This window comes from Python bivittatus, unplaced genomic scaffold (genome assembly GCF_059951505.1).
Source record: "Python bivittatus isolate LINGU-HERP-01145 unplaced genomic scaffold, Pbiv_v1 ctg000700_np1212, whole genome shotgun sequence".
Classification (NCBI taxonomy): Eukaryota; Metazoa; Chordata; class Lepidosauria; order Squamata; family Pythonidae; genus Python; species Python bivittatus.
In genome coordinates, this window is record NW_028277098.1 from 1,881,202 (window position 1) to 1,903,489 (window position 22,288).

At 37.2% G+C, this 22,288-nt stretch overlaps 1 protein-coding gene and 1 pseudogene across 2 annotated transcripts in view; both read left to right on the top strand.

The window, feature by feature from the left end:
* PBX1 (PBX homeobox 1) overlaps positions 1-22,288 on the top strand; it is a 233,328-nt gene that overhangs the window by 19,340 nt on the left and 191,700 nt on the right. The gene's annotated exons all lie outside the window — the stretch shown is intronic.
* On the top strand, positions 18,897-18,996 carry LOC112540208 (U6 spliceosomal RNA; annotated as a pseudogene).

Sequence of the window (22,288 nt, forward strand, 5' to 3'; positions counted from 1 at the left end):
TATTTAGATTTAATAAGCAGGTACAAGACAGGCATTTGATTTCAAAACTGATGTTGGAATTTTGTGGGAAAGGTAGCTAGGTAAGGTTGTACCATCCACAAAATGGCAGTCATGAGGGCATATACCAGAATGCTACTTGGTCCCTTTAATCCCCTGCTACAGAATACAATAATCTGTTTATTTTTGCTCTTTGCAGGGCAGGGTGACATACTTCCAAAGCATTTGGCTTGTAACTCCCCATCATTTTTATTTTTAAAGAAAGTCTAAGGGGTCAGAGACATTATTGGAAATAAAGATAATAAGAGACTAGCATTTTGTTTTGCAGCATGTCAGCTTCCTATGTTTAAAGAAATTATATATATTAATGTAAAATGTCAGGTGGGTCAGAGGTTCTGGCAGACAAGAAGGAACCCCAGCTCTGGAACATGACCATCAATTTCCTGCAGTGGTAAAAAGCAGATAATGATCAAGCTGCCTTTCAAAAAAGGCATCAGGCTATTGATAGGGTTGATATTTGTAATTATATGGCTTCTGATATATGTATCCAACTTGTAATATATGAACAGGGGCTTTTCCTTTACAAGTTCTTTTAGCTCTGAATATTAGAAATTAAAGATACTGCACATCTGTCAACTTTCAGCCGTGCACCTGAAGCTTTCTTTAGGCACATGTACAGAAAATCTTAGCGTTAGCCATTTATGCTTAATGAAACTTTTCATTAATTGCTATGAATGAATATGACCACACCACCAATACAGTACAGCCTCTTGTCTGGTGAGTATTTTGCTTCTTAGAAATGTTTTATATGCTTGCTCTTTATTCGCACCATCTCTCTCATTTCTAGCTATGTGTTCAGGAGACCATTGGATTCCCAACTGGCTTTCCCCTATAGTATCTTATTGAGTGAGTGTAAGGTAGATGAAACAAAACTGTAGAGTATAATACAGTATACCCACTCAGCCTTGAACACATGTTGAAAAACAGTTTTTTTCAAATACTTTCAAGAAAATGCTAATTCTGCATTGAGACAAAGAAAGCTTCCCCGTTCCTATTGCAAATAACTTTTATTTTAGATATATCAGAAGAGAAGGTATTAACAACTCCTAAGACAGCGGTGGACAAAATCCTGTGAGGAATCTTATGAGTGGGGCATGCTAAATAGCAGACTTAATGGAAGTTGGAATGTTAAAGGTAATGCAAAAAGGGTCATGCCTGCATGACTCCGGGACAAAGACAGTATGACCCCGTCTTTGTCCTGGGGAGGTAGTGATGTGAGCTATTCCTGCCATTTAGTTGTCCCTTGCCTACCCCACCTTGCACTAGTCAGTAGGCCTTGAAGCTCTAGGATCACCTCTCTCTGATCCAGAATCATTCCTTTTTCATTCCTTTCGTGGTTCTGATTTTTTCTTTGTAGCCTTCCTTTCCCATTTAAGCCAATTTTTCCCAATTTTCTTGTGTTTGTAATACTATACAAACTTTGCCAACTCTGAATAGAGTTTTGCTATAGGCTTATCCAGAATGTTTTAAAACTTTGCTGTTTTCTTGAAGTTAAGAATTGCATTACATTAACAAGTTCTTAGGAACTTTGAGAAAAATTGGTTTGTATGAATTTTGCTTTATATTAAGAGATACTCTTAAACATTCTATTTTATCTTATGTTTTATCTCATTTTACTATATTTCATTCAATTCTCTTTCTCTGATTTTTAAATTTTATCTTTTAAGGTTTTACATGACTGTTATATTGTCTTATATTATCTTATATTGTCTTTGCTGTATTGGGCCATTTTTTCCAAAGGATTTTTTTTTTACTTTGATTATCATTGACTATAATTAAAAAAAATTATTCAAAATGTGATATTAAGAGATCACAACAAATTGCCCTGAAAAATCTGCCTCAATATTTTTGACAGAAGACAACCATAACTTTAAAAAGGAAAAAAAAAAAAAAACCAGCTTTCATCTCTCCTAAGGTGTTCTCATGTATCTTTCAAGTCAATTATATCTTTTATCTCCAGGGTCATGATCTTTAAAAATGGTTATGATAATTTGAAGTATCAGTTGCTTATAGGCTGGCCCTATGTTTGAAGAAGCCTTTTCCATGTTCTTAAAGCAGTTTTGTATGTAAAAAAGCTTTTTTCCGTTAGAAAAATGAGAAATGAAAAATGAATAAATAAGCTAACATTTAATCTGAGTTTAATTAATATTTACATTTAATTTAAAATTTAGCAAAATAAAATAGAGCCCAAAGCAAGTAACAAAACTCTTCGTTGAATTAGAATTCAGTTTGCTTATATGCATGCCAATCATTTCAGTTGTGAAGCTGGGAAGAAGCTGGGCTTACCTTGTAGCAGAGGGATTCGGTAGGAGCTCTCATTTTATGTTACGCCTGTCTTCACCCTTCATGAAGTGTTCAGCTGACATAGTGGTAAGGTTATGCTGATGAGCAAGTTGGTGATTCTTGTGCATCTTTGTTTTTATGTTTTACATGGTATAGTTTTCAATTGTAGCAAAGGATGGCTTATTCTGAAAATATGTTGTCCTTGAAATGCATACACTGCCAGCATAGAGACATAATGGTGAACCATGATTTGCCTTATGTACATGGCTAGCCACAAATCTTGAACTTACATGCTCATTCCTTCCCTCTTTATTTCCACTGAGTGCAAAAAAAAAAAGGTTATTACAGGATTTACTTTTATTATGTCTGAATTATATAAACCATAGTTTATAACCAAGCCAAGATCCTCTGTTGTGAATCATAAGTCTGATCTTCATCCTTTGTGCGTGTATGGAGTGGACGTGTTTGGGAGACTGTTCTTTTTGACTCAATACTTACTGGACATCCTTTGCCCAACCTGTAGGAGAGCCTTTGTCCAATGTAATGTTTTGCCATCTCCACTGTTCGAAGGAAGATTTCCTAACATTTGTCTGCAAGAATGACTTTGTCCATGTCTGTTAGAGGAAATGGGATCAGTCTCACATCTCCTGTTGTGATGCTCCTTTTATATGACATGGCAAAGTGAACTAATAATGCTTCTTTTAACGCACAGCCATACAAGATGGGAGAGGGAGAATATTTGACTCATCTTAACTGATAGATCCCCAGTATCACCAGAAGGGCTGCTAAATTTGATGCAATTGCTATTGCTCTTAGATGTTTAATTATCTACCATTCTTGATAATTTGTTTTCCCTTAGGCTGATTTGCATTTTATGTCTATTTTACTTATCACTTTTTGACTGCTTTAATATGTGTGCTTCTTTTAGTTTGTAACTGTTGGTCTTTAACTGTAAAATCTATTATTATTAGGTTATTATTATTAAACCTTTGTGCTTAGAGGAAAAGAGGAAAAGAAAAAGAAAATGAAATGCATAAGCTTCAAGCTTGCATACATAACAAACAATTAAATATGGATGGAGCCAATATATAAAAATATTTAGACTTTAGGAAATATCAGTATTCCCTTACTGATATTGGGGATGAAATAACTACAGTAAGAATTGTAAGAACTAGAAAAAAAAGTGTTTTTGTCCTAAGTATATAAAGACATTTCTGGGTTTGTTCTATGGAAATTGTGAATATGCGTAAGTCATAGTTATGAGAAATCTTTGTTCAGCCTCCTTTAGCCATCTAGATTTTGTGATCAAGCAGCTGGTTAAAATGAATTACGAATTAGTAAGTATTCATGTCATCTTCAGAGTGTGCATACAGATATGCAGAACTAATGATGGAAATTGCTATGAAACTATATGCACCCATTTTAGTCTGCTGTATTTTCTCCCAACTACAGGATCAACTCCCAACTACAGGATCAACCCCAAATAAACCAGTTTTGCCATTTCTAGTAGGATCCAGCCGTATATGTCACTGACTGGTTGGCAGGTGTCACATCTTGAAAGCGCTCCATTCTCCAGAGCAATTTTTCAAACTGAACAAAAGTGAAAAAAATATATAAAAATTAAATGTGTAATTGTGCAAAGCCCTTGAAGAAAAACAAACGGGTCTGAAGCATTATAGTAGCAGCTTTTCCCAGCCTGTACCCCTTCAGCTACTGTATTTTCTGCCAGTATAGAAGTAGTTGGGAAGGACAGTTTTAAAAGCTAAGGGAGGAAATGAATAAGGAATTCTAAGCAAATAGAATTCTGTGAAAAATTCCCCCCCACCCTTTTGGGATTCTCAGATTTTTTGGATATCATTGCCAGTGAATATTACCGTAGCTTTGTGTGTGTGATGCTTGTTTCATTTCATTAACAAAGTGCCAGCCTGAAAAAAGTATGCTTCCTAGTTCACTCAATTCAGTTAAAGGGATAACTCAGGCCAATACGAAACCTTTTTTACATCATCAGGACAGATTTGGGCCAGCTCTACCCTATATCTCAAACTTTGACACTCCTCATCATTGTCACATTTTCACCATATCATGCCACATCAGACATCCTAGAGCCACATTGTGCCATCCAAAAAGTGATTGATGCCCACTAATCTGAAAAAATTTACAAAACAGTTTCTAAAGCTGCAGGGGTTCCAATGATTACTCACGGACAGTCTTGAAATGGAAAAGATTTGAGATAATAGTCTTATTTTCACAACTGTGACTGTTCTGTAAAAATCACTCCATGAGTATAGCATAAAATCATCTAGGTAGTTGCAAAGAATCCCAGAACATCTATAGATGTGCAGCCCTCTCTTGTTTTGGCTGAAGTCAGTATTCATGACTCCGTTCACAAAACGATAAGTATGTTTTTGATAAAAATGGGATTCATAAGATGGTAGCAAGATGGAAACTATTGCTCACTCAGAAGACTGTTGTTGCTTGTCTCAGCTTTGGCAAAAATCACCTGAATGATTTTCCAGACTTCTGGAGGAATGTTCTACGAACAAATGACTTGAAAATGAAACTTTAGCAGCTATAATGCTGTTGATACATCTGGGAGAAATCAGACATAGGGTTCCACAATAAGAACCTTGTACCATCCAAACATAGAGGTGGTAGTGTCATGCTTTGGAGATGATATGCTACCTCAGGACTTGGATGACCTGCTGTCATTGAAAGGAACATGTATTCTGTTGTGTATCTAAGCATTCTACATGGGAATATCAAGCCATCTGTCTATCCACTGAGAGCAGGTGTAGTACAGCAAAACAGTGATCCCAAACATAAAAGTAAGTCTACTGTACAAGGGAACAGATGAAGGAGAACAAATTCAGTGCCAAGTTCATTAAAAAGTTGTGGCAGAACCTGAAACAAATAGTCCATGGTAGAAAATGCTCAAATGTTACTGAAATAATATTATTTTTCATACTGGCACATTATATAATAGATGACTTAGTTTATGATATAAATGAAAAACAAGTACCAAACTTTGCTATTTGTTCCCATGGGCTTTCTTTATATATCTGTAGGAGCCATACAAGGATCAAATAATATTAAGTGGCAAAGATTAAAAAAATCAGAAAATATAAAAGGTGATGAATACTTTTTTCTGAGAACTGTGTATGTAATGCTAAGAAGCAAAATAATAATGAAGCTAAATTTACTCGGCAGCTCTCTCCCCATATCTCTCTGTGTATCTGTCCTTTCCTCCTTAAAAGTTCTTGAGGGAATAACTTCATTGATATATTTTCATTAGTGGCTTTGTTGCATTATTTTTAAAGCAATAATTAGATGCAGAATGAATCACCAAATGGATCCTCCTTTTTTAAAAAATCTACTCCTTAAGAGCAATACTTGAGTGCAGTGCCCAGTTTTTGGACTCAGCAGTATTTTTTTACCATGCTGCTTGCCTGGACTTAATTAATGCCCACCAAATATTTTTCCTGCATATAATACCAACTCCTAGCCAGTTCTTCCTGGGCCTCAGGTCTGTGCTTCTGGAGCTGTTTTAAGAAATGCTTCAACAGATAAACAGGGTGCCATTGTGGGTCTTAGGTGAGGGCTGTTCTCTAGCCCTTCTCCTGTATACATTTCCTCCTTTGCTCAGTGCTCAAGTAATTGTCGCCTCTTGTCTACTAATGATTATAAATGAGTAGCTGAGTGTATAAAAAGTTAATGAAGTTCTGTGAGTGGAACCATTATGAGTTCCCAGGATGGCACGTAAAGGTTGGCTGCTCTGGTAAAAGAAGCCAGTTGGAGTTTGGCCTTTCAAGGTGTCACGTTTCCACTTGCTTGTTCTGGATTTCCAAGCAGGACCCAGAACCAAGCCTGCAGGACTCCAAAATGTTTAGAGGGAGCAACATGAAGCTTGCTTTTGCTGGTGGAAGAGATGGCTGAAGCTAGGACCATTTCTCCTTGTGCCACAGCTGAATCAAATGTTCATGCAAAATAGATGGTCACTTAATATAATGAATTAACACATTTCATGACTATATAAGATCATATATTTTGTTCAAAATATTCCAAATATCTGACAAAAATTATTAATAACTCAGTTACTGTAAACAATGGATAGTTTTTCATTTTCCTGGATTTGTTATGAACCTTTATGCTTTCTCTTTCTGACATTTTTATTATTATATTATTTACTCATTAGAGTAAATCTTCGAATGCTTTAGTGCTGGGGCAGTAGGTGAAGAGGTTGATATACATAGCTTACAGACTTAGAGCATGTTACTGTAAATGAAACATGAACAGTATGCATGGATATTAATGTCCCTGAATTCATAATCCATTTTAAAAAGTGCTAAAGACAAAAACACAGGTGACAATCTCAGTTCACTTAATTCTAACTTTAGTCTCCCTGTTGCATCCTATCCATCATTCTGGCTGGATTTTCCTTTTCCCTTTGAAGAAATCTACCTTCCTTTTCATGCTTTATTTTGCATACAAATATGACAGCATCTCTCACCTCCTAAAGTAACTTTAAGCATATGCAGTGCCTTTCCTTTACATCTAAGCCACGGTATTCACTATTGTGTTACTGTGGGTTATAGGATGGGAGATGTGCCTTGTAGGTAGTGGTGAAAAGCTACATACTGCATTTCTTTGTGATTTTGAAATGTGCTGAAGAAAAGAGATGAACAGTGAGCCAGGCTGTACTTGTTTAAAATAGTATTTACAACCTTGATTAGCAGGAGCGCTGTATTTTTGTTTTCATCAGTACCGATTTATGCACTAGGATTGCCAGGTCCTAGCCCCAAGATAATGAGTGTGTTCGCATCCTACAATAAACTAGAATTAGTCTAAGCTCTAGCTGATTAAACTCAAGCAAGCATGATATTGCATATGTCTTTATCACTTTTGTTTGGCTCCTCCTGCCAGTGGGAAGGGTTTCACAAATTAGGAAACTTCCATTTCCTAGGAAGCAAAAATCAAGCTGGGGATGAATTATGCCTGAAGGCACTGCTGTTCCATTGTTTCTACCTTTAAATGAACTACTGAGCATAACTGCAGACCATCCCATTCCATGCTTCGCCATCATTCCCTTTCATCTGTTGTGCTCTAAAGAATTCTCAAGTTGTCCCATGACAGCTGGGATGGGATTGAAGGCATAGCAATCTTCAGCTTGTCTTAGTCCTTTCAAGCATTTACTGCATTGTGGGCTGTCTCCAAAGGAGAACTTGGACATCTTAAGGGACAGCCTGAAAGCTTGTTGGCAACTGTTCTTGTGAGAGGTGTTTAATTTGGCCCACGTATCTTCTGTATATTGAAAGTCAAGTATCAGCTACAAATTTCAATTGTCCTAAAGGTGAAATGTTTTATTTTTAAATAAATTGCTATGGCTACTTGACAATGTATGAAAAATATCAGAGACTAAAGGTTTCTTAAGATACAGGAATTTACTGCTTCATTTTTTCAAGTGCTACCTTCTGGGATTCTTCTATTGCAGTCTGTCCATCTTCAACTTAATCTTGTTTCTTCTTCCCTGTTTCTTAATCCTTTGAAAATATTAAACCTATAGTATTGTGCAAAATAGCAACAATATATTAATTTTCTCTTACCATGCATAGTTAGGATTTATTCAGTTACTAGCCTGCTCCATCTTATCCTTAGTAACAAAATAAAAAATATAATGAAATACAGAAGTCATTATGATAATTTCAGATTTTTTTAAAAATGCAGAACATGTGCTAGCATGGCAGTCATTCATGTTGCATCTTCCTGGAATCCTAAAAGGCTATAATTATTTCCAAGTAAGAGAAAGAAGGTAATTGCAGTAATGGGGCCCACATAAACAGTCATGAGGCAAGCTGGGAGCTGTAGTTTTATCAACATCTGAAGAGTGTCAGGTTCCTTTCTCTGGGTTACTGGGAAACCTTTGTCTGACTTCCTTTGCTACATGCATTTGCAGAAAATACTTCAGAACCAGATCAAGGAAAAAGAGCTCAGAACAGGGGAACTGTGAGTAAGGGATTATGGTTAATGCCAAAATAAGGTGCACGTGGAACACTTCTAATAAAAATCTCCCAATCAACACATAGGCACACGGTTCTACTCCTGGCAGGACAAACAAAAGAAAGTTGTCTCATTTTTCAAGATGCAATCCGTGGGTGCATCACTTGCGTTCAACACTTGTTTCACTAACTCCCACTTGTGTGTGCTTATGCACTGCGCAAACAGGAATTACTAGTGACTAGTCTTTCAAACAGAATAGCTTTACTGCAGCATTGAGCAACTGGATTCCAGGCTTCAGACAGCTTCCAGAATAATTTTTGAGCTTTTTGAGGAAAGAAACACATGAAAGCATTAGCATAATCCCTAAAGTCAATTTAATGTACAGTTAAAAACCCCCAAGCCCTAAAAACTCCCTTACCCTGCCATACAGGGAACATCAAAGCATGCTGGGCCTACCCACTTTGCGTGTGGGGGTGCAGGCTACTTGAACTATTACTTCAACTGCACCGTTATAAAACCGTCTTGGCTGTGTTGGCTTTTGAGGAAAATGGGTTTGGTCATGTCCAGCATGTACCAGCTCTGTCAGCTAATGATGCCAGACATGGAGGCTGCCGTTGTTGGTGGGGAGAACGAGGTGAGAAAACAGTCTGAGATGTTAGCCACAGTGAAGTCATTTCTGCAAGAATGTGACTGAGATCTTAGCTAAATGCCAACTTCAGTCTCCCCATTTTGCTCTAGTAAATTCCCACTGCAGCTTTCAGGTGGCTCCTTTGATAATTTTTACAGTGTTGCACATAGTTAAACAGCTGTCTTGCTTCTTCCCAGAGGTGGCTGCAGTTGAACCCATGTTAGGCAGTTACATGCCTGAACAGATGGCTACATTTTTCCACCACATGGACTTAATAATAACATGGGTTCAGCTCCACAATTACCAAGGAGATTTGAAATGTGTTCGGCCTTTCTTGTTTTAGTAAATAGGATACAAGGAATATATGGAGGTCTTACTTTTGGTTTCTTCACAGGAATCTGTTTCATAGAACAACTTGCCTCAGCACGGTGTCCTTTGTACCAGGAATTGTGGGAGTTACACCCAAAACATCTGGAGAGATCCAGTTAGGGAAGGTTATCATGCAAACGGGGTCAATGCAAGATCTACAGATCTAATATGTCATGACCCTACCTGGTTGTTGTAAATCTCCAAGGGGTATTATTTCAATATACTACAGTACCTAGATGGGAAGGAGATGGTAGCTGAATACTTTTTCTGCACACGTGTATTCTCCTACATATATAGATAAACATATACATACAGTACATACTTTTGAAATGCCCCCCCCCCCCGCATTCTGTTTAGAGTCATGTCAAAACAGATCTGTTTTGGGAGGGAAAGTTTTCCGAAAGAGAAAGGCCAGTTTAGCATTCCCCCACTCCCAACGCTGTAATTTAAATCCTCATTCTGCCTGTTAGGATAGCAGTCTATCAGACTGATAGCAGATTCATGTGGCACAACTAGGTGGTCCTGAGGCCAGTGTCTTTAACTGTGCACCCAAGTTTTGTGGGGTAAAGACTTCATACCTGTCCTCTTCTTCTTATGTAGACCGTTCTACTAATTATATTGCAAACACACAACATATTTAAATGACTATGGATAACATTTTATACATGTGATAGGAGATGCTAACACCTGTTGTGCTGGGTAGGTTTTAGCTCACCTGCGCCCTTCTCAGACATGCTTCCTTTTGGTATAATTTCACTTTGCTGGGGTTTACTTACAAATATTAGTCAGAGCTGATTGCATAAACATTTCCTACTTTGTTATCCTTTGTGTTAACATGGAAGTTGGTAGAAAAACGTTTGCAATCAGATCGACTCCAAACGTTGCACTATTCACACTATATTATAATCTGGGCTGTGTAACTGCTAATTAGTATTACCCAACTTCTGCAGAACAAGCACAAAGAAGGAGTTGAGAGGTTATAGTCCAATTCATATAATCGTTGTATTACCAAGACATCTTTCTTTACCTGGAGCCTAATTTCTATTAAGTGTAAGCATTTTGAGATTTTTTTAGGAATTATAGTGGGGGGAGGAGGGTCATGATATGGAAGGGAGAACAAGTTCCACAATATGAACATTGTTTATAAACATGAATGAAATTGGCTACTTTCTTGTTAGTTTTCTATCCCTTATGGGGAAAACAAGGCCAGAATATGTTGCTTCAGTTATGTAAACAAGTTTCAAAACCAAAGCTCAGAGTTTTTAGCAAGATACTTCTTGAGACTGTACCAAGAAATTCCTCTCTATGCAGATTTCAAGGCTTGGTGGAGCAGCTTTGATTTTTACCATGAGATTTGTTTGTTTTCCAATATGACAGGATTTACATGTTGGGGTAGGATATGATGTGTTGCTTTTCTTTGTGTTTAGGCTTAGCATATTGTATGAAGTGATCCAGCCATGTAAATAATGACTTATACAGCAGTTTTTTCCAGTCTTTTCCAGCTCTCGCAGTGTGTAGACTTCAAATTCCATCATTCTAAGTAATGGGTTTTGCTGGCTGGGGGGTTGTGCTGGAAGTTAAAATCTAAAGGGCACCCAGGCTGGATGGGCAGTTCATAGTTTACTTTGTTGTGGGAATGCAGGCCAGTGTAATTTATTACAGTGAAACAAGTCAGAACTTTGAGCAATTTGTGAATTGGGCCCATATATTAAATTGAAATTCATAACTCTAAGTGAATGTAAGCTTCAAATAAAGTCATCTTTAGTCAAAGCTCATTTTCTTATCTTAAATAATGGTTTCCCAACAATCTTGGGGAAGTTTTGGCCAGTTTGAGTAACACATAGAATTTAAAGTATGGGCTATAGCTCCATGGTTAAGAGTGAAAGCTTTAAGTTCAGGTCTTTGCATCTCTATTTAGAAAGGATCTATGAAGAATTCCTGTCAGAGGTGTTGGAGATCTGCTATTACAACCTGGCTACCATCACCTAGGAATACAGGATACTAGTCCAAACAGAACCAGTAATCCAATTTAGATTCATGAATGACACTGTGGTGTACTATTTGTTACGCTGAACTTTTCTGATTACATTCTGTCTCACCTTGCTTCATGATAGAACTGTTTCTGCTGAGGCTATTTGGCAGCCTGGATGTTCCTGGATTCATCAGGGTATTATCCAAGACTTGGCCCATGAATTGTTTTAGTGCAGCACCGGTCTGGTTTTTATTTGGATAGGAACAGGATAATTTGAATGAAAAACGGAGCACACAGTTAGCTTCAGAGCTGCAGCCTGCCTATTGCTGCTGGAATTGTCTCTTTCTCTCTCTCTTTATTTTGAATCTTCTCTAGCAGTAAATTTGGAAGTCTTTTCTTCTCTTTTTCTTGAATTGCCAAAACTCAATTTCTTTGCTCTATTTTATTTTGCTGCAGTCTTTCCCAAATACAATTATTTCCATTCTCCTATCTCCAGTCCTTACAAAACTTGAAAATATGTTTTTGTTTCTTCTTTGCCCTTTGTTTGCTGGTAACTCTTTAGATTTTTAGTAGTTACTGGCTTGCATCCTTCTATTAGAATCAGCTGCAAAAAATGTTGGAACTCTTGTATACCAGCTATTCTGAAAATTCAAATTATTTATCATGCATACCATACATTGTTCATATTCTTCTTCCCAGGTCTTTGGAGAGTCAGAACTGATTAAAAGAAAAAAATGCAGCACAAGTTATTTCTATAAAACCTATACAACATTAAAATAATTGCTGATACCCAAGAAAGATCTGGGTCCTAAAAGCATAAATGACATCTCCCCTGAACTTTACCCTATTAGTTGCATTGACTTTGTCATGCTATCTTTAGACAACATTGGGCTTGCTGGAATTTTGCAGGAAAATTATTTTTATGTTATAGAAGACTCCAAAGTTAAGAGCATTTATTTCAGGAAAGAACAAGGTATGAATTAATTGGGGGAGGGTTTCAGGAGTCAACATTGGGGATCAGGCTGAATAGCTTTATAGCAAGTTTCTCTCTTCGGTCTTACCTTCCCCTCCTGCTCTGAAATCTCTCTGCAAGAAACAGAACAGAGCTGACAACCCACAACAATGACTCCCTTTCTTCTCTGTTCCTGGCGTTTTGATGGTTTTATGTTACATTCCCCCTCCCGCTGTTGTGCTTTGGCGTCATGGAGGGATTCATTTAAAGAGTCTGGTATGGTCACCGTGATGTGTGTGTGTTTTCAGCATTTTGAAATGAAGCTCTTCTTCACAAAGGTAGGCAAGCCCCAGACACCTTGTGGGATGGTGGGCTCTGGGGAATGGGGATGGGGGAGAAACTCTTGGAATGGCAGGTACCTAACCTAACCTAACCTAACCTAACCTAACCTAACCTAACCTAACCTAACCTAACCTAGCTGCTGGTACTCCACAAAATTTGGTTTTGTGTGTTTCACACCTTAGCTTGAACTAGAAATATTGCCTCTGCAGTGTACAATTGGGGAAATGCATTTTATATCCTATGTTTGTTAATCAGCCATCACATCTGTTTCCTATTGAAAGCCTATTTGGACGAGACAGAGAATGAACGAGTGAGAGCTTTTTATAGTTTAATAATCTTGGAGGCAATACACTATTCCCTTGCTGATTGTCCATTAATTCCTCCCTTCCCTGCTCCTTGTGGCTTTTATTTTAGCTTCCATAAAATAAACCAACTTGCAGGTTAGAATCCCACCAAAATAATCCGTATTTCTTTGCTCACATTCTTTCTTGGGACTTAGTAATATATCATATGCCTTTAGTCCAACCCCTCCTGTTACACTTTCTATCTGAAAGCGCGTTTGTTTGCTACTTCATGAAGAAGGCGTTTATAATAAATTATGAGTTATTACCTCATTTTTATCTGCTTGAGGTAGACAAGATTCAGTTTTAAAAAAATAGGATTACATCAACATAGAACAACACTAAAGTTCCATGTGATTGACTCCCCAGTCTTTGCTTTTCATCTTTTTCTTAAATGTGTGCTACTTCCTTCCCAGTCTTCTCCTGGGCAATGTTAGGTATGCAGATCAGAGGTTCCCTACCCTAATTTAAATAAACATCTGTATAATAGGCAAATCTAGCTGTGTTGGCCATCAGAAAACATTCAAAACCCATATTGGAACAATGTTTTTATTAGGCTTATTCAAGGTCAGAAAAATAGTGTGGAGGCCTTCAAATTCTTCAGAGATCTTGGGCAAGACAATTTAAAACAAATTAGGAAAAGCATGCAGAGCCTGGCTTCTGGAATGCACATGACTGGAAAAAAAGAGAAGGGAGACTAGAATGGAAGAACCCCTGCCTGGCTGGGATTCCCCATAGGGGAGGCATTGAAGGAATTGTTCTGGATTTTTTTCTCCATAGCCTTCAGATGGATTTGATCCAATTTTGATCTCTGCCTGTGTTTTGCTGGTTTCTCCCCTTTAGCAAATTTGAACCCATTTTTTCCCACTTTTGGAAAGTTTCCTCTGCCACATGCAGACCCTGAGTCCCCAACCCCCTTTACATAATTCCTTTCCAGCATTGTACTGGATTGGGAAGAAGGAAAGAAGAAAAAGTAGCCAATCTTCAAGTGATCAAATCTGCATTTAGTTCCATCTCAACATGGCAGATAGAAGGCAACTCTGAATGCATGATTAAATAAATGAATAAACTAGTTTGTGTAGATTCAAAAATAGAGATAAATTTTTGTTCCTCCCTGCAGCCTTTGAGAGAGGCTAAGGTGAAATCTGAAGCCACCTCCACACCTGATATGCCCTTTTTGATTAACTGCTGCCTTCTCCCATATTCCATCTGACAGTGTAATTAAATGAAAACTCTATGGCTTAAACTGTCCCTATGTGAAATCCTGTCCCCTTTGTTTGACACGGGTTTCTTTTCCTTTGTCTGTTTTATACAGGGGGAGTAATTCATTTAAAAATTCTTGGGAAGTGAGGGGGGAAAGGTTGTGGTTCCCTGCTATGTGCAGCTCTGGCTTTTTGGTTTTGGTTTTAAAAAAATGCCCTGTACATGTTCAGTCATCTCTTCTCACTTCTACAACAGCTGCAGTTACTCTTCTTGAGCACTGCTTATGCTATACTAAGCAAAACACCTTTGGAATACTTAGGCTGCACTGTGTGGGCGTGCCTGCCACGGGGAGGGGCTTGACTTGGTGGACCTGGCCAATCACAAACCACGAGGGGAAGGGAGGGAGGCTGCTGGGCAACAAAGGAGGTTCTGCTAACACCTCATCAGGGAATCTAGAGGGTCTCCAAACCTCTGTGATTTTAGGATTCTCTGAAAGTCGAGACAAAACAATAGGGATTTTTTTCCTTTTCTGCTACTTTATCACCTACATCCAGAAATGTTTTGTTTGCTTGTTATAGGTTTTGCAGTCAAAACTAATGCTCCTGGAAGTTTTTCTGTGCAAGCCCCCACCCCCCACTCCTGGCTATAGGAACTATGCAGGAAATGTTCTCGTGGAGCTGTCATTCATTTCAGTAGTGCTTGCTCTGGAGAAGAAGCTGATGAACTGGGCTCTATAAAAGTGGCTGTCCTTTTGACTGAAGAAGAGCAGTGCTCTAGTTAACATACCTATGCATTTCCCCCTGACCTCTGCTGCTTCAAACTGGAACACATCCCTAATTCAAAGGTTGCTGAATTCTATTTTTCATTTTGAAGAATTCATCCCCCCACACCATATTTTTGTTTAGCTTCATTGCTTTTGATGTTCCCAGCCTCCTATCAGCTCAGTTCCCATAATGCCAGCCCTGTGCCTTTTCATTATCACGTTAACAAACTTGAGTCGTGCCTAACGAGGACGCCTCATACGTTATGCTAATGATCAAGAGACATGTTAATGATATTTTAGAAGCCTAATTAGTGGAATATATAACTATATGCAATTTGGTAATGGACTGTGACAACAAGTTGTTAGGAGGGGGCTTAACAAATCCGGTTGGATATGGCCTCAGATAAACATTTGCTGAAAATGGATTAGCAGAAACTGTTTGGACAGGGATGGGGGAGAGAGATCTGTGGTGTGTGCCTATACAGGCATGCATGCTGAATACATTTGTATGTAACTGGAACATTTCTTTCTTGATTTCAGTAGAATTTCCTTTTACATAGACAATATCATGCAATTTCCCTTTTCTACACATATATCTAGTAGTTTTCAGTCTAAGCCAGAGTGCTTTATAATACGCACGGGCCATAAGGAGCCTCCAGCCACTGTTGACACAGCCTGCAGGGCTCCCTGGTGAAACTGAGACACCCAGTTAATCAGGTTAGCAGCAATCTTTACCTTAACCATTGGGAGAGAGGGGAGCAAGTCCTCAAGCCAATGGCAGCGGAGAAGCATGTTTGGGAAGAAAGAAATTGCAGTGCGTTTTCCACATCCTCACCTGGTGACCATTCTTAGTGATTATTTTCTACATTTTGGTCATCCACTCATATTTTTAGACAGGCAGGGACAAGAAACCTAATTTCACATGATGCTAAGACTGACTATCCTCCCAAACAAGATAGGCTACTTCTTTGATTAATCATTCATATGTTTTGTGAAAATCTACATAGCTTCAGTATATGATCTTTTTATATGGTTTGTTTATGAAAGTTTTTATTATAAATGATTGGTTTATATATTTATATTTTTCCCTTTTTATTTTTCTATTTTTATTGGAAGATGCTTTTTTGGGGGTAGTTTTTAAAGGAAAATGGAATATAATTATTAAACTCTGGGCTTGGGAACTAGAAAGTTTACCTGTTTCAAATGGGGTTACACTCCTCATAAAGAACAGGTATGTAGTTTGATGGGTGCTCCTAGAATCATTGTTGTTGGAGGTCCAATTGACAGAATGGCATATTTTAAAAATAAATAATAAATAAATGGCTTTGTGTGATCAGTGTACACAGCTTTACAGGATAATCTCAAATGTGATCTCAAATGTTCTGCTCAACACAATAACTCCATCCTGTTAGAAAACTTTATAGACCAGCCAAAATTATCATTTTCTGTGCCATCTCTATGTAAGATAGAACAGATTGTTAACTTCCTATGATCTATGGGATTTATGCTGTGGTTTGCCACACCTGTTCATCCATCTTCTTGGTAAGCTGTAGGGTTAGACAACCTCTACAAAGAGGAGGAAGAGCTTAGGAACAATCATTCTAACTGCTGGAATCCTTTCCTTATCATACAATGACCAGACTTTTAACAGGAGCATCAGTGGCGCCTGAAACTCCCAGGGAGTTTCAAGAATCTATTTGGACTATGGATTATCTGACTAGGACCATCACCTTTGCCATAGGTAGTAACTGGTGAAAGACTTTTAAACCCTGAATTTAGGGAATCAAGTATAGAATATATTAACATGTACATTCAGGATTGAAGTGAGATTTGGAATTTAATACCAAAGAGGTATTAAATTTAGATATGATATTGATCAGTGTAGGTTTTGGCATTGCTAAAATGTTTTAGGACTTCAGCTCCCCAAATTCCCATCTAGCGTGTTTTGTAAGGAATATGTTTAGTTTAATTTGTTCTTTTCTTTTTTTGCAATCTTCCTCTCTTCCCTCATTCTTTATTTTTGTTATCTTAAAACTGAGTGTTTGTGTTCAAACAAAGAATGTTTTTCTGATGTTTGGAAAAAAAACATTAGGGTTTAGTTGCTGTAAATTGTGTATGTGTTTGAACAGACGAAGTAACCAGTGCTGTAGATGTGTTGCTTGCAACTGTGTTTTCAGATATCATACCAGCATGACATTGAGGTGTCTAATATGAGCCAGAATCAGCAAATCTAACATGGATTTATCACATGTATAATGTGAGGAAAACTGGAAGAAAAGTGTGTAGGAGCTAGGGCTTGACTGGTAAATTATTAAATTAAAGAACTGCTTGAAAAAGAGCCAACTATGTTTTGAAAGGGCCTCAGAAGAATACCTGAAATATCACAGCTGGTTGCTCTTGTACCTACTTGCAGTGGCAGTCTAGAAGATCTGGGACAGTGCCCCACTTTAATATCAAAACCTCCATACCCCCTCCCCAGTATTAAACAAGAACAGTCAAGCAGAAGAACCTTTACACTCTGATTTTATTCTGTGGATCAAAGATCAAAGTAGAGCATGGTGACCATAAAAATAACTGCTTTTTCAATTTTACAATGCTTTCAGTAGTAAAGAATCAAATAAATTTAATATTAATTAAACACTTAGCTTTTAACCTCCTTCTGCATCTACATTTGGCTGCCTGTTGGAGAAAAAATTAATTGGACATCTTAAATCTTGCGTTACTAAATGCTTTGACAGAGGTTTCAGAAGCACTTATATCTTAAAGCTAAAGACAATGGGATCATTTGTCCTTGCACTCATTTAATTGAAAAGTTGGGGTAGGGGAGAGAAAAAAAGGGGAAAAAGTAAAATTTTATAGTTAAGTTTTTTAAAAAACATAACTTATAGTTCCACTATTACAGACTCTGCTTTAATTGTAACTCAGTAAGTGACACTTTGTAGAATGGAAACAATTGATTTTGTGCTATTGATTCTGCATCTTGTTTGAATTTGGAAGAAATGTTATTTGTGCTTTTATGTGATAACATTTAATATCTGTTTCTAGCATTCTTATTCCATATTTGTATATAGAAATGGAAAATAAAATTTACTCAGTTGCTCAGTGCAGTTTCTCAATATTTATGATTACCATAATACTTCTACTATCTTTGTGTGTTATAGATCTTACACAGTTTTTAATGTCAGTTTTAAACCTTGATTTGAAAATGCAGCTATTTGAAAATAGTAGACCTCTAGCTGCAAGAAGCAGCAATACACAACAGAATAAGGCAAAAGAGGAATAGCATTGCATAACAGAAATGTGGTTAATACATTTTAATATAAAAGAAAGTAACAGAAGACTCATTAAACCATTTAAAGATATGAAATTAATTCCTATTAATAATTCATATTAAAGATATGGATATCAGCTGGAATATTTTACAAAATATTAGTGTTGGGGGCTAGATATCTTTCTAGTATGGAATATTTTATTTCTACCTAGAAGTACGCAATGAAGTCTATGCACAGTTTTTAAATAAACTTGGAAAAATGCTTGTCAGCATGTAGATTTTGGGAAGTCAGTGTTCCATTTGTTGGTTCTGAAAGTGGGCATGGTCTGGAAGCCTTACTCTTATCTTCGCTGCTTTTAAAAAAATTAGGCAACCACTTGACTGAATTGGAGTAGCTTCAGCTTCCGTTGGATGGTAGGCTTTCCTGAGATTAGCAAATTGCTGTGCTGTCAAAGAGAACATTTCTCAGGGCAGGGTGACTTTTCTCTAATCAGTGAAAGAAATTAAGCAGCACTATTGTTCCATGCTAGAGTTAGGCTCCCGACTTTGCTTCTCTGCTTCTGACAACTAAGCCCGAAAGAACAGAGCAGTGTGGTGGAGAAACGGCTGGACTGGGGCGATCTGGATTCCGATCCTGTTCAGTCATAAAGCTCACAGCACGATCCTGCACTAGTCATTGTCTTTCAGCCTCACCTAGAGTGGTCATAAGTGAAGATAAAATGTAGCTTCGTCAGCACATATACTAACATTGGATTCAGAGCAGATTACCATGGCCCCTGCACAGAGATGACACGCCAATTGGTGAAGGGTTCCCTATTTTTGACGACAGCAGCAACAAACGTGGCACAACATTGGAAAAAAGAAACTATGTCAACAATATCAGACCAGGAGACCAAAACAGAAGAATATGCTGCCATAGCAAAATTGACAGTATATCTCCATAATAGAAGTTTAACCATGCTCAAGCAGGAATGGCTCCCTCATTACACAGCAAGGCAGATGTAGATGTTTGGAATATGGTTTCTAGGACAGAGAGAGGAACCAACAACCATCATGAATGTTCAATGTAAAACATAAAGATTTAAACTCTGGTTAGTGGTTGTGGGTACAAATGGAAGGGATGGGGAGGACGTTATTAGAAAGTTTTCTCATTATACTTTTAAAAAAAATTGTATTATTCTTTCAGTCCATCTTATTCTTTTCCTTAATTTTGTATTCTATTATTTTAACAACAAATTTTTTTTTTAAAGAAAATAAAATGAAATAATCCCTCGTACCTCTCATGTTTATTGGTTTGTGGGGTTTTTTTTTTTTAGAAAGCATGGATCACAAATTAGAATACCAGAAAGGTAAAAGAAAGAACCTTGCCAATTGACAACCCTAAAATTCAGGCTGCTGAAAAGATTGTATAATTTTTGCTATTGATCTTCTTTTGCATTGCAGTAAGATTCCCAGAAAATTTTTGATAGTTTCATACTAAAACTATTTATTACATATTGGCTTTATACTATTTTATTAGTATTATGAACTATTTTGGCAGTCTCATTGGTGGCAGGATATTGAAATATTATTAATAAGTAGCTTTAATGCCATGCTCTATTCAGATACATCTCTGATTCCCAGAAAGACACTTAGAATTTTAAGGGTGCATTCTAGTTTGAGCATACTGGGATCTATTTATTACTTTTTCAAATCTGAAATAGCAAGTCAACAGATACTGTATAAAGTTATGTTTCTGTCTCTAGGAAGATTGTCTAGCTCTAATTAAAGAGTAGCCATAAAGTTGGGTTGACATAAATGGATGAATGGATGCCAATCCCCCCCTCCCCCTTTCCTTCCTGGTTGCTTTCCTCTTGCTTCTGTACCTTCCCGTCATTTGAGCCTCCATCACCATTTGTATTTCATGTTCTTAATTCCTTTCCCATTTCTCTGCATTTCTTTTAGTGCTTCCCTTCTGTTCTATTCAGCTGTAATCCATTTCTATAGTCATATTGTTGAGATGCCCATTAAGAAATGGAAATTATTTGTACAGAAATGTAGCTTGGTGGATAATCAACATTTGGACAAGCTGCTTGTGTTTTTGTAAATACTATATTACCACTTATTTGTGTCACAAGAAAAATATACTTTTGATTGTTCATTTCTAATGTCCACATTTCATTCTTGAGTCTTCAGCCTTGGCTATCTGAGAATATCAAACAAAATAGTCTTTGTTCTCTACTAGGATGCATATAAATAAGGGTTGTTGAAGTTATGAAGTCACCAGTATCTCCTTAAACAGAGAAAGGCCCCAGTTTTTCAAGGACAAAAGAGCATCGGGGGGGGGGGGCAGGGGGAGGAGCTTGGAAAAAGGGGGGGAGAGGTATCACTATAGAATGTTTATTTTATCATATCTTACATTTTGAAGGGGCTTGGCAGGTACCTTCAAATTACTAAGCCTTTATTTCTAGGGCCATCAACTTTATAGTATTTGAATCCTCAGTGTGGTGTCTGTGCACACAAATACATCCCCTGACACTGTCTTTGGTGCTGGCCAAGCTTTGTTCCAACTTTACTTTTTAAAAGGATTTTTAAAAAGTTAAATAAAATAAATGGGAAGCTGGCATGATAGAAAATGTTAGTTTCTAGCACAATGTTTATTTCCAAGAATGCCTCTTGGCCTCACTAGGCCTTGCGGATATCAGTAGAAGATAAAAATGGTCATTGCAATGAAAGCCAAGGAAAAAATATGAAAATGTGAAAAAAAGTTTGATGAAATATTTCCTAGTATTTTCATTTTAAATGCTACATGGGATGCTAAGATGTGGAAGAAATGCACCAAATCAGGAAATAAACGAAAATGTGCAAAAGGTGAATAAGGCAAGTTTTAGAAGTTCATAAAAATGATAAAGGATGAAAAATAGAACCTGCCAGTAACATATTTGAATAATTCAGATTCAGAAAGTGAGATTGATTATGCTATATTCCATGTGGCAAAATAGGTATTTAAGTGTTGCCCCAACTTTTTTCAGTTTGTTTTTTGAAAATTATTGCATTCTATATCTGTTAAATATAGTACAGCCCAAAATACATTGTTCTTTGTTTACTACAACAATGACGGGTTCTCCAGTTTTCAGCTTTAACATTTTGCCTGTTTCTCCTCCATAGACATAAATGAAGAAATGCTACATTATTTATACTTCAACAATTGATGACTCAATTTGAAACAAAAATAGAAACATTTGAAAGCAAAATGAATCAATGCAGTATATTATTGAAATAAATATACTTTTAAATTTTATATACCGAGGATACTTTTAAAAGAGTGGGATCCTACAACATCTGTAATTTGGCATTGCTTTTCCTGTCTTGATCCATTTGAGTATTACCAAGGAAATCAGCCTTGTGTGATTAATCAGTTGAGTCCAGATGTACTGGAGCTATAATTGGCTGGAAATCCTGGGAGTTGTAAGTCCAACCACATCTGGAGGGCACTCAGCTGTTGTAGGCTGATGTAGAAAGATAAGAAATTAAGTATTAACTTAGCCTGCTTCGCTATTTAAAAGACATACAAATGGCATATGAAAGGTAAAGGATCTTACAAGAGATACCTAAGGTGAGGAAAACTTTCAGAATGTTACTTTCTATCAATATGACAATTAGGATTACTAACAAATCTTGATGTTTCATGAGGGTTATAACAATCAAGCTCTTTAAATAAGATGTCATCAGCACTTTCAAGAAGCAAAATGAACTGAATATTTAAATAATGCCAATATTAAATGTTATATCTAATGGCTATATTCTAGCATTGCTCAAGGTTTTCTATAGGTGAAATCTGTGTCTAAAAGTTCTCCCATCCCATTTTCATTCTTCCTGATATGGGGAAAAAGGAAGAATCTCTATCCCAGGTTAGGCTCCTCTTCTTTACTGGAGGGCTTCACATCTCTATCTCTTGAGACAAGCCATTACAAAAGGTCAGTACATTATCCCAGTATTACTCTTTGGATCTCTAATTCCCTTTTATGTTCCCTGAAGCTTGCAGAGTAGTTTAGGGAAGGCTGCCAATCCTGTTGGCTCCTGGGTGAAATCTTACACTTTCTCTAGAAGATATTGATTATTTCAACAGATTAT